The sequence below is a fragment of the Anser anser genome (assembly GCF_964211835.1).
Source record: "Anser anser genome assembly, chromosome: 13".
In the NCBI taxonomy this organism is placed as follows: Eukaryota; Metazoa; Chordata; class Aves; order Anseriformes; family Anatidae; genus Anser; species Anser anser.
In genome coordinates, this window is record NC_139734.1 from 12,694,432 (window position 1) to 12,704,206 (window position 9,775).

Genomic DNA, 9,775 nt, shown 5'->3' on the forward strand with positions numbered 1-9,775 from the left:
GGCAGGGGGAGGATTTAGGATTACTTTGTCACTTCGTGAGAAAAAAAAAAAAAGGCTTCTAAAGGGGAAGCAGTTGACTTTAATAAATTGCATCATAAGTTTTGTTGCAAAAATAACCCTTTGGCACTTTTCATTTTAATATGTTTTTGACTGCAAATTTTTCAGAGGAACAGGACTTGTTTTCTCCCAACTCCTACAGCATTAGATGTGATTTTGATGATCACGCTCGTTCATAAATCTAAGCAGGTTTAATCACCGTTTGTGCCTGTCTTAATTCTAGCTCCAAAGACTGGCAGCCCAGAGGGAAGTGTGGGAAAGCAAATAGTAACCCACAGCATGGGAGGTAAGTGAAAGCAGTGGCTCTGTGAAACGCATTGTTCCAGCTAAACTGAGACCCTTTCCTTTTCTTTGAAGCCTTGTAAGGCTGTGTTCGTGATCTGCAGTGGTGCATGTGGAAGGGAGGACTAGAGAGAGAGTGCCAATTTAAAACTAGGCTTCTATGATTTAATCACAAATATCATTCTCTTGCTGCAGACATGAGAAGTATGCGTATAGAAAATGGCAGTGTGATAAACAGTACCAGGAGTTTTTTTCTGAGTCCTTTTAGTGAAGGCTGGGCAGGGAGGTTAGATGTAAAAAAGGAGAATGATACAACTAATGGAGATGGAAAGGAAAGGCCCAAAGATAATGGGATGAAAGGAGTTTATCACCTTGAAATATGTATGTTTCACTGCTGAGGATTATTTAAAACCATGAAGAAAACAACACAATATTGTTCTGTATTTAAAATGCATCTGTATTTTGCGTGTCTCATAGTTACTTTTTCAATATGCACAATGTGACCAGCATCTAGTTTATCCTTACCTTGAAATGGGAACACAACATAAAAATCAGTTGTAGCTAATGACTGAACAGGAACAATACAGATCTACTGGCATTTGTCCCTAAAATCTCTGTGAAGGGGAGGACGGGGAGCTTTGGGAGGGAGCTAGTCCAAATCTGCTGAATTTCGATGAGGATTTCTCTAGTTTGTCTCTCATTCTGGTTGGCTGCATTATTATTTATTTCATCACTCAAATTGTGGTAGGTGCTGCTTGCCTTATGGTATGAATAGCAAGCTGTTGGGCTCAGTAGAGTTCACTTATGCAGTAGGAGAGAGTAATTCTCTCCTCTGCAGGAACTGCTGGGTAAAATTTAATAGTCTCAGCTATGCCACAGGGGGCTAGGGTAAAGGATCATAATGGTTCCTTCTGACCTTAAAGTATATAAGTTTATAACAATATGTGAGTGTATAACAGGATGGTATCCTGGCCTCAGGAATAAAGTCAGCAGATTCCCCCTATGGTGTCTTCTCTGACAAGTTGCTGTCTAAAAGCTTAAGAAAGACACGGCATGGAGCAGCATGACCACAACAGATGATAGGAGAGAACAGACAAACTACAAAAAGAAGGTCCTATGCTTACTTGAAGGTGTCATATGGCATACATATATGAACATATACCCTTTGGCACACAAAGTATCAGTAGATTATGCATAAATATACTACACGTACACTCCCTTTCAATCCTACAAAAATTATTGTTAAAATACAGGACATTACTTAAATTGTCTCAAGTTATATCAAAACCAAATACATAACTCTCAGGTCCCCATGCTATCCCACAAATGGTGCTGCCATATTCCTACTAATTTATTTTATGGCATTGTTCGTATTCATTGTTAAATGTAACCTGAAGAGGGACATTAGTAACAGTTCTCTGGTAAAACCTGACTAATCATAAACCAAAAATAGCAACTTTTTCACCTGAAACATATGTCTGAACACATTCTCATTCCCTTGTTCCAGAAAAGTGCGTCAGCTTCGGATGGGGAAATATATCAGTAAGAGCAGCTGCTAAATGTTTGACAATGTTGCTGTGTAATTGCCCTTAAGTACCTTCAACATTTACAGGCTCCGGAGTTAGGGGGGAAAGGGAAGATAACACCTAGCTAGTGCTAATGACTCTGATGGCTGAATACCAAAGAGCGAGTTAGGATTGCATTGTCGAGGTGTCTTTAGAGCCAATAGGCTAGGAAACTATTTTTATCGCGAAACTTTAGATGATGTAGAAACAGCCCTGCATACCAGAGGTCCTTGGGATCTGTGCATTTGTGCATCTTTGCTGGCAGGTAGAGAAGATGGCAATTTCACAATACAATAATCGTTCGTCGTTCGCTTTTAAGTAATCTCTCAAATGTCATGGCTGTGCTGGATGCATTGTACAGACATACAAAAGAAGTATGGGCTTTCAATAAAAAGGTAAATGGAAGGTGAGCAGGATGTTTATGGAGTCTTCCAGTGTATCTGTACCTGGAATTACATATTCCAGGTGCATGTCTCTGCACCACATCGTCACTTCGAGCAGCTGGAGAAGTTCGGGACTGCAGGTGAAAAAATTACTTTGGGGCAAGAAGACATTCTCAGGAAAGATAAAGAAGAGGTGGATATATGGGACTAAGTGCTAACTAATGAAGGGATTATGAAGTCTGCATAATACCTGAGGGATAAAGAAAGAAAAACTAGTTTTGCTGGGTGGTGCCCTGTGGCACAACCAGGAAAATGGGTTAGATGTAAGCAGGATTTTATCAAAGGAATGTCAGGAAAAGAAAAAAAACCTCGGGCATACAAAGTTCTTTCCAGGAAAATGTTTCAAATGTTGACCCAAGATTGGATAAAATATTGTGAAGTGTAGAGAATAATCTTGTGCTGGAAGAAGGAGAGACCAGTGCTTCGTGGCTGTTCTCTGCATGTAATTTCTGAGTCAGCACTGGCAGTTAACACAGGCCGGTCGGTTTGACTTGTGTTTCCAGTAAGTTTCTCTGTATTGTTCTCGTTTGTGAACTCGGGTTTTGCCTGAATTAGAGCACTCAGTCATTTGTAAAAGAATTGATTTGCTCTGGTTGAAACGTAAATGATCAGGTGCGTCCCTGAATGTCATGGAAACTCGGGAGTGCTATACTGGGACAGAACTCGTGGCTGGATAATAATTCCTATTTTTAGCTGTTTTCTCTGCTAGATCTCAGATCACTTTACAAAGTAAATCAGTGCAACTCAATTACATTTGCAAAATGGTCCAGGGACAGCCTGAAGGGACATGCAGTGGCATGTAGTGGCAATAGTTCTTTGTCTCAGGTTGATGCTCTACACACTGTTTGGAAGAGAAATGTCAGAACTGGACTTATTGGTTTCCTACGTCTGTTTGCAACATTTCTCTATATCAATAATACCTCCAGAGGAGCTCCAGGAACCAAGAGGGAATTGCTCCCAGTATGCTCTTTACATCTCTGCTGAGGTTACTGGCTTTGGAGAGGGAAATGCAAATGTGCCAGCTCTTCAGCCCATGCGTACTAGCTTAAACTAATTATGCTTTTGGATACAGTGGACTATTTATGCTAGAGAGGTGATAACCTTACTGTGTTATTTGGGCTTTGTCACCCATGTAGAGGCAGAGATGTGCATTTTTCTCCCATCTTTCCCCTATTGTGGACTGCCAAAGTAGTACTGAGAGAGGGTGACTCAGCCACTCAGCACCCTGTGAGCCTTCTTGGAGGCTTTGCACAATGGCTTTGGAGATCTGAAGGAGATGATGTGGGCTGTACTGCATGCCCTACCTGGTGCTGACAAGCCCCGGTGTGCACTTGTAGTCTGCAGGGGGTGCTTCGTGCTACAAGCTAGGTACAACTTCATAAACCAATCAACACAAACTCACCCAAGTGTTTTTAATTTAAAGTCACCCTTCCTTCTCCCAGTAAACAACCCCGCTTAAATTCTAGACTTAATTTCACTAAAAGTAAGCTCTCTTGAAGTGTATATCATGCCATTCAACACAAAAGCTGTTTTCCTCTCTCTGTGGTTTGCAGTAAAATATACAAATAAATCCTGACATAATGAAAGATAATGGGAATTAAAGTCTATTGGTGTTCCCCTGCAAAATTTCTAAGCTATGGGGTTTTAATACAAGTTTATTTAGTTTCAAATCAGTTCTGTGGCAGGGTAACTTGCAGCTGAGTTAGCTGCTGGTTTGATGCATCCGTTGAATCTACTAGCAGCTGCAAAATTCCAGGAGCCTGGCCTTTTCATGATTCAGTGACCATGTAATTGGCCATGGGATTTATTCAGCCTTCTCATTCTGTGTGACCCATCCGTACTGTATCCTACCAAAACGTCCTGGTTAAATTCTATGGCTTTATGCTGTGTGTCCTGAATGAACAGCTACTGAGTTAGAATCCACTTTCTTTGCATATACAGCCAGACAAAATATTATAATACTGGCTGCCTGCTCACTTGCATCATTAAAGCTTCAAGTATACAACCTGGCTTTAAAACACAGAGAACCGGGCCTTTGTAAGGAAAAGGCATTGGATTTGTTTTCTGCCTGCATTTGGTACTGCCTGGAGTCAACTGACATCAGGCATTTCTGCAAGCCAGTTACCAAATGGACCATCAAGAATGGACGCAAGCCCAGGCAGAGGGATCAACAGTCAAGCACATACTCAGACCCCCTGCAAAAGTCTTAAAATGTCGTGACCATATTATTTAGCAACACCATTTGAGTGATTTCAAACATAACTACCCTTGGGAGCTGGCCCCCTTCTCTTTATCCGCCCTCTGGCTGGGAGCTGTGGGTGTGGGAGGAATGTAGGATTGGGTGCTTATCTCTTCATCTCGTCTCTGCTGTGTTTTGAGTTGCTAACTTGAGTGGTGATGGGACTGGAAGAGATTGGCCGGGAGAGGTCAGCTACTGCGCTGATAGAAACTGGCAGGAATGGAGGTGGAATACACATGGGAGCTACAATTTTTATATTGTGGTCTAGCTTTTTTTTTTCCCTTTCTAAAACCACGTGGTATAACTAAAATTACATATTTACACACGTATGATGTACATCTTTAGTAAGACAGCTTTATGTAAGCATTTGGTCCCAGCTGGGAATCTACCCAGAGGTTATCATCTGTGTGAGTTGTTGCTTCCAGCACTGATGGTCAAGATTTTGATCTCTGTTATACGATGTAGTGTGGAACAACTAGTTTTACAAAGGTGTGGCCAAAATCAAAATTTACTGTAGGTTTCAATACCTCTTCCAAGGCCTATTGTGGGACAGAATTACACTGCAATATCATCCAGCAGAACACTGCAAAACCACATAATGTGCCTTTTACATGTGAGACTTAAAAGTTGTAGCAGGTTGTTTCAGGAAAGAAGGGGAAAAAGGGTGTCTTAAAAAGCAGTTGTTTTGTATTAAAAATAGAAATAGAAGAAAGTGAGGTTTCTTCTCTTAATCTATATCTGACTGCTTTGTTCCTTGGTAAAGGTCATCCTTTAGCAGAGCTGTTGCTGACTTGATGAGGAAGAGGTGAAATATGAATGTACCAGTTACCCAGCTAAAAAAGCATTGTCAGTGTCTTGGTGGGCACTGACTGTTATGTCGTACGTGAATGGAGGGGCAAGGAAGAGCTTTGAACAGGTCTTTGGTAAAAGGATAAACAGGACTGTAAGTCCTCTGGCAGCAAATGGGACTGTCAGAAAGTATTAGGGTGGAGTTTGCCACTTGCTACTCCATTGTATTTATTGCATTTGCAGACATTGTGGATCCCAAATCTTCAGTGAAAAGAACACAGCTCTCCAGCCACTGTGTGATGGTGAGCACTTTTGTGCGCTAGCCTATCTGAGAAGACTAAAATATTGCAAATTGTGCTGTGCAGAAGGGCTCATTTCAGTCCAGGCTTTCTGAGTGGCTGCTGCACGGCTGCACACCTCCTTCCATGTTTTCTGACTCTTTGGGTTAGAAGAAAGAGCTCAGTGGTCCATCAACCAAATGCAGAACTGGATAAAACTGCAAATGGGAGAGGGTTAGCTGTAGCTGCAAGGGAAGAGCTAACAGTGCTTGGCTAACAGTGCTGGGGACTGCAAAAAGCTTGAGTTAAAGGGAACACTGAGGACATTGCTTTTAAGTGACTTTTTTCTAACACTTCTTCAGTTGCTGGTCAGTTTTTTTCACAGTACAGCATGGAAAAGTATAGTTGTGATGTGCAGCAGGCTCACAAGGGGCCAAATGACTATGCTATTTTCACCCTTAAATGAATTTTCAACATTTCAGAGTTAAAATGGAAGATACTGCATGGTGATAGAAAATGCAAAATGCCCTTATTATCACTGGGTTAACCTCATGGATGCCAGAGTGCCCTATTAGTGGCAGTAAATGCAGGAGCCATCGAGGGACTGGAAGCTGTCAGATGGCATCCTGCATCTGCATTCACATCTTAACAAGCTTTCGTTTCCCACGTCACATTCCAGCCAGGAATGATCTCGAATCACTGTGCAGACTTCAGTGAATTCAGCCCCAAGTACCTGTATTCCCTGGTGCCCAGAATCCTGGTGGTCTTACAACATCCCTGGATAAGAGATCCTTAAAGATTAGAAATATGTAGCTTTCACATAGCCTTAGAAATGATAAGGCCAAAATGTTTGAACCTGAATGCATAAAGAGAGGGTGTGTTCATGCACAGAAGATAACTCAGTTTAAGATCATGCCTTTAGCTGAAGTAGTACAGCTTTTGATAAACTGCATTTTACTCATCTTCCTTAATAGATTAGACAACTTTTTTTTTTCCCCTCCCAAAGATAGACACCTATTTTTTTCTCTTTCTACAGGTGTTATGTGTATTTTTTACTGTTGAGAGTTGGGCAACTGATTGAGGCATACCTGAACAGATTTAAGTACCTTAAAAGTTCATCTTCAAAAATATTTACCTTGAACCGACTAAACAGCCTGTGCAGAGTCGAATTAGAAAAGTTAGTTATTGGCTTCCAGACTTTCAGTTCCCTTTATTACACCATCCTTTTCCTTAACTTCTAAGATGAATATATATTTTATTTTATTTTATTTTATTTTATTTTATTTTATTTTATTTTATTTTATTTTATTTTATTTTATTTTATTTTATTTTATTTTATTTTATTTTATTTTATTTTATTCTATTTTATTTTATTCTATTTTATTTTATTCTATTTTATTTTATTCTATTTTATTTTATTCTATTTTATTTTATTTTATTTTCTCTAGCTTTCTGGTATCTGGTGGGTGTCAAACGTCTTCACATCAGCCTTCTATTATCTTGTCCATGTTCCCCTAGGCTCCAAACCTTCTATGATAAATTTTCCTCTTTTGGCACAAAGAAATTTGCTTTCCAAGCTCACTATGGCAGGTCTAACAGTAATGCAACTAAAATATGGTGAGCTTTTCTGCCAGATCAGAAAAGACACAATTGCAAGATTGTGATTATATTTATATTGGTGCCCACAGTCAGTAGCTAACTTACTAGATACCAACCACTGATGCACACTGTAGTCTTAAGTATTAGAAAAGGTGTTAGGAAGCGTGCTGTAAAATAAATAAAACCCACTGGGCTTGGAAAAAACATTGAAGTTAGGTTTTTATTTTCTTCTGGTTTCCGTGCTTTGAGCAGTAACACTTCTGTGGAAAGTGAATTTTTCAAATGTTGTAATAAAAATATTACGGCATTATAACACTACGACAGTTTAAGCGATGAGTAATTGCAATTGATTTCACAAATGTTGACCCTGTGCAAATACTCCCATACACACATGCGTTGGGAACACCCTCCTCAACAGCACGGGGACATGCTGACCATTTCGGCCGCCTTTCCTGCTCCTCTGCCTGGGGTTACCGGTTGCCTAAAGCTGAACTGCAGCAGGGATGTGCTCCAGAAGTGCTGCCATTCACAGCTCGGTTTGTTAACATAAACCGCCATTATCCTGTATTGTTCACAGCCCGGGATATTTACATAGTGGTTGAGGGAAGTGATCTCTGTGGCTTCCACTGCTGAACCCGACGGGAGTTGTGCGTCAGGGCCCTCGGGGATGTACAGCACCTTTTCTAATCCCCAGATGAACAGTGCAGAGTGCGACTTTTCGGAGCTCACAGCAGCACACAGCATGCGACTGTTGGTACATTGCTCTGAAATCGTTCAGGAGAGAAAAGTTGGGTGCGGATCTTGTTTATTTGATTTATTTGTTTGATTTTTTTTTAATTGATTTGATACCTGACTTTGAACTGATCCACACACGGCAGCGCAGTCAATTCCAGTGGGTGCTCGAAGACGTGAGAACTTGAAATTGTCATCTGGGGTGCCACTGGATGCAACCTTCATCCTGTTAAACTCCAGGGCTTTGTGCGATGCTTTTCAAGGCACACTGTGGAGGCAGTTAGCCTTGTAATTCCAGTTTTAAAGACTAGGTAACTTGGTCCTGAGGACCCCTTAACGGGACAGTGCAGCCCTGTGTGCTTTTGAAAATTACCTTGGACGCTGCAGACCAGCAGGAGGGGGGCTCTGTACCCCTATCCAGGTAACTGTTGCAGCAGACACAGTTTTTCTGAGCTTGTGGCTTCCATGCTCAGTGCACCAGTGAAGGCTAGGTAAGATGCTGTTAAATGTCTCTTCCTTATCCTTGTACCTGGGAGTGCAAATCATGCTTCATTACGATCAGGACACACATGTTCCAGCACTCAGAAGGAATTAGAGGCGGGATCTGAGTGGAGGCCAGATGCATGTTGATGGCTGTTTGAGGGAAGGGACTGACATGGGGATCTATAGCTGCAGGTGATACGCAGCGTACCCCTCCCAGCTGCCCGCCCTACCCACGTCGCCCAGACAGCTCCGCAGCCGCTTGCTGAGTTATCGTACTCTGTTGAGAGGCAGTTCGGAGGGAAACAGTTTGATTTTGGCTCGCCTGAAAAGGTTGCGTGGTACCTGAGGTCAGCAGTGCCACAGGGGGTGCCACCTCAGCTGGCCCACGCTGTGCCCTCCCCATTTCCCAGCCAGTGCCCGAACACGGCAAGTTCTGCCCTAAAAAACAAGCGGTGCTTTTCCAGGAGCTACTTACGAGCAAGCAGGTGATGAATGCCATTCTAGCAGCGTTGCCTACCATGCTGGAAAGTGTTTTGGAAAACTCAGAGGTACTGAGAACGATTTCAAGTGAATTTTGTGTTTATAAGCGACTATGTTAGAGCAATTCCAGCAGGAGTGGTTGCTTCCCCCAAGCCCACAAGCTGGAGACCATAGTGTTCACTGTTCTCCCCAGCCGACTTGTTATTTGGGGCACTGCCAACCTTGGTGATGTGTCAAACTTGTGACCTCTAAGTCAGAAGTGTGATAAACCCATTACTGAGCCCTAAGGCCATCTTCTTGTGTACTCGGTGTTACTGTTATCAGTGATGGCCAGGGATACCCTCATCTGTGAAGTCCCTGTGAAATGTGCTGACGGGGGAGGTGGAGGTGGAAGAGGTGGAGGTGGGAGGAGAGGTGGAGGAGTCTGAGATGGAGGTGAAGGAGTTGGCCCATCCCGGGCTGGCTGCTGGGAGGGGACTGCATTCCTCCGCTCCCTTCCACCCTGGGGTGGAGCCCGGTCTGAAGCTGCAGGTTTGCTTTCATCTGTGCTGGTGATGAGCATGCAATATCTAGGTAACGTGCTCCCCTGGCCCTTCTTCCATGGCAAAGGGACGTCCACAGTTCTTCCTCTACTCAGGATTAATGAAGATATGACTGGGAATATAGGAAAAAAAAAAAAGGATGCTGAGGGTTGGACCATAGCTGATCAACGTTGCCCTGAGACACATCAGAAGAGGCCTCTTATGATAACCTAGACTTCTCCAAAGGGCTGCTCAGCAACAACTCTCCTCACTGCTCTTGTCTCTCACTGTCCCCCTTGCAGAGGGG

The 9,775-nt window shown here is 42.5% G+C and overlaps 1 long non-coding RNA gene across 4 annotated transcripts in view; it reads left to right on the plus strand.

Moving 5' to 3' along the window:
- LOC310880753 overlaps nucleotides 1-9,775 on the plus strand; it is a 140,884-nt gene that overhangs the window by 37,104 nt on the left and 94,005 nt on the right. Inside the window, exon 1 of one of the 4 annotated variants that reach the window (XR_014571896.1) lies at nucleotides 7,106-9,015. The exons of 2 other annotated variants lie outside the window; for them this stretch is intronic. This is a non-coding gene — a long non-coding RNA (uncharacterized lncRNA). Of the gene's footprint in view, nucleotides 1-7,105; nucleotides 9,016-9,775 lie in introns of those variants that run through there. One more of the 4 variants, XR_014571897.1, reaches the window with a different exon arrangement.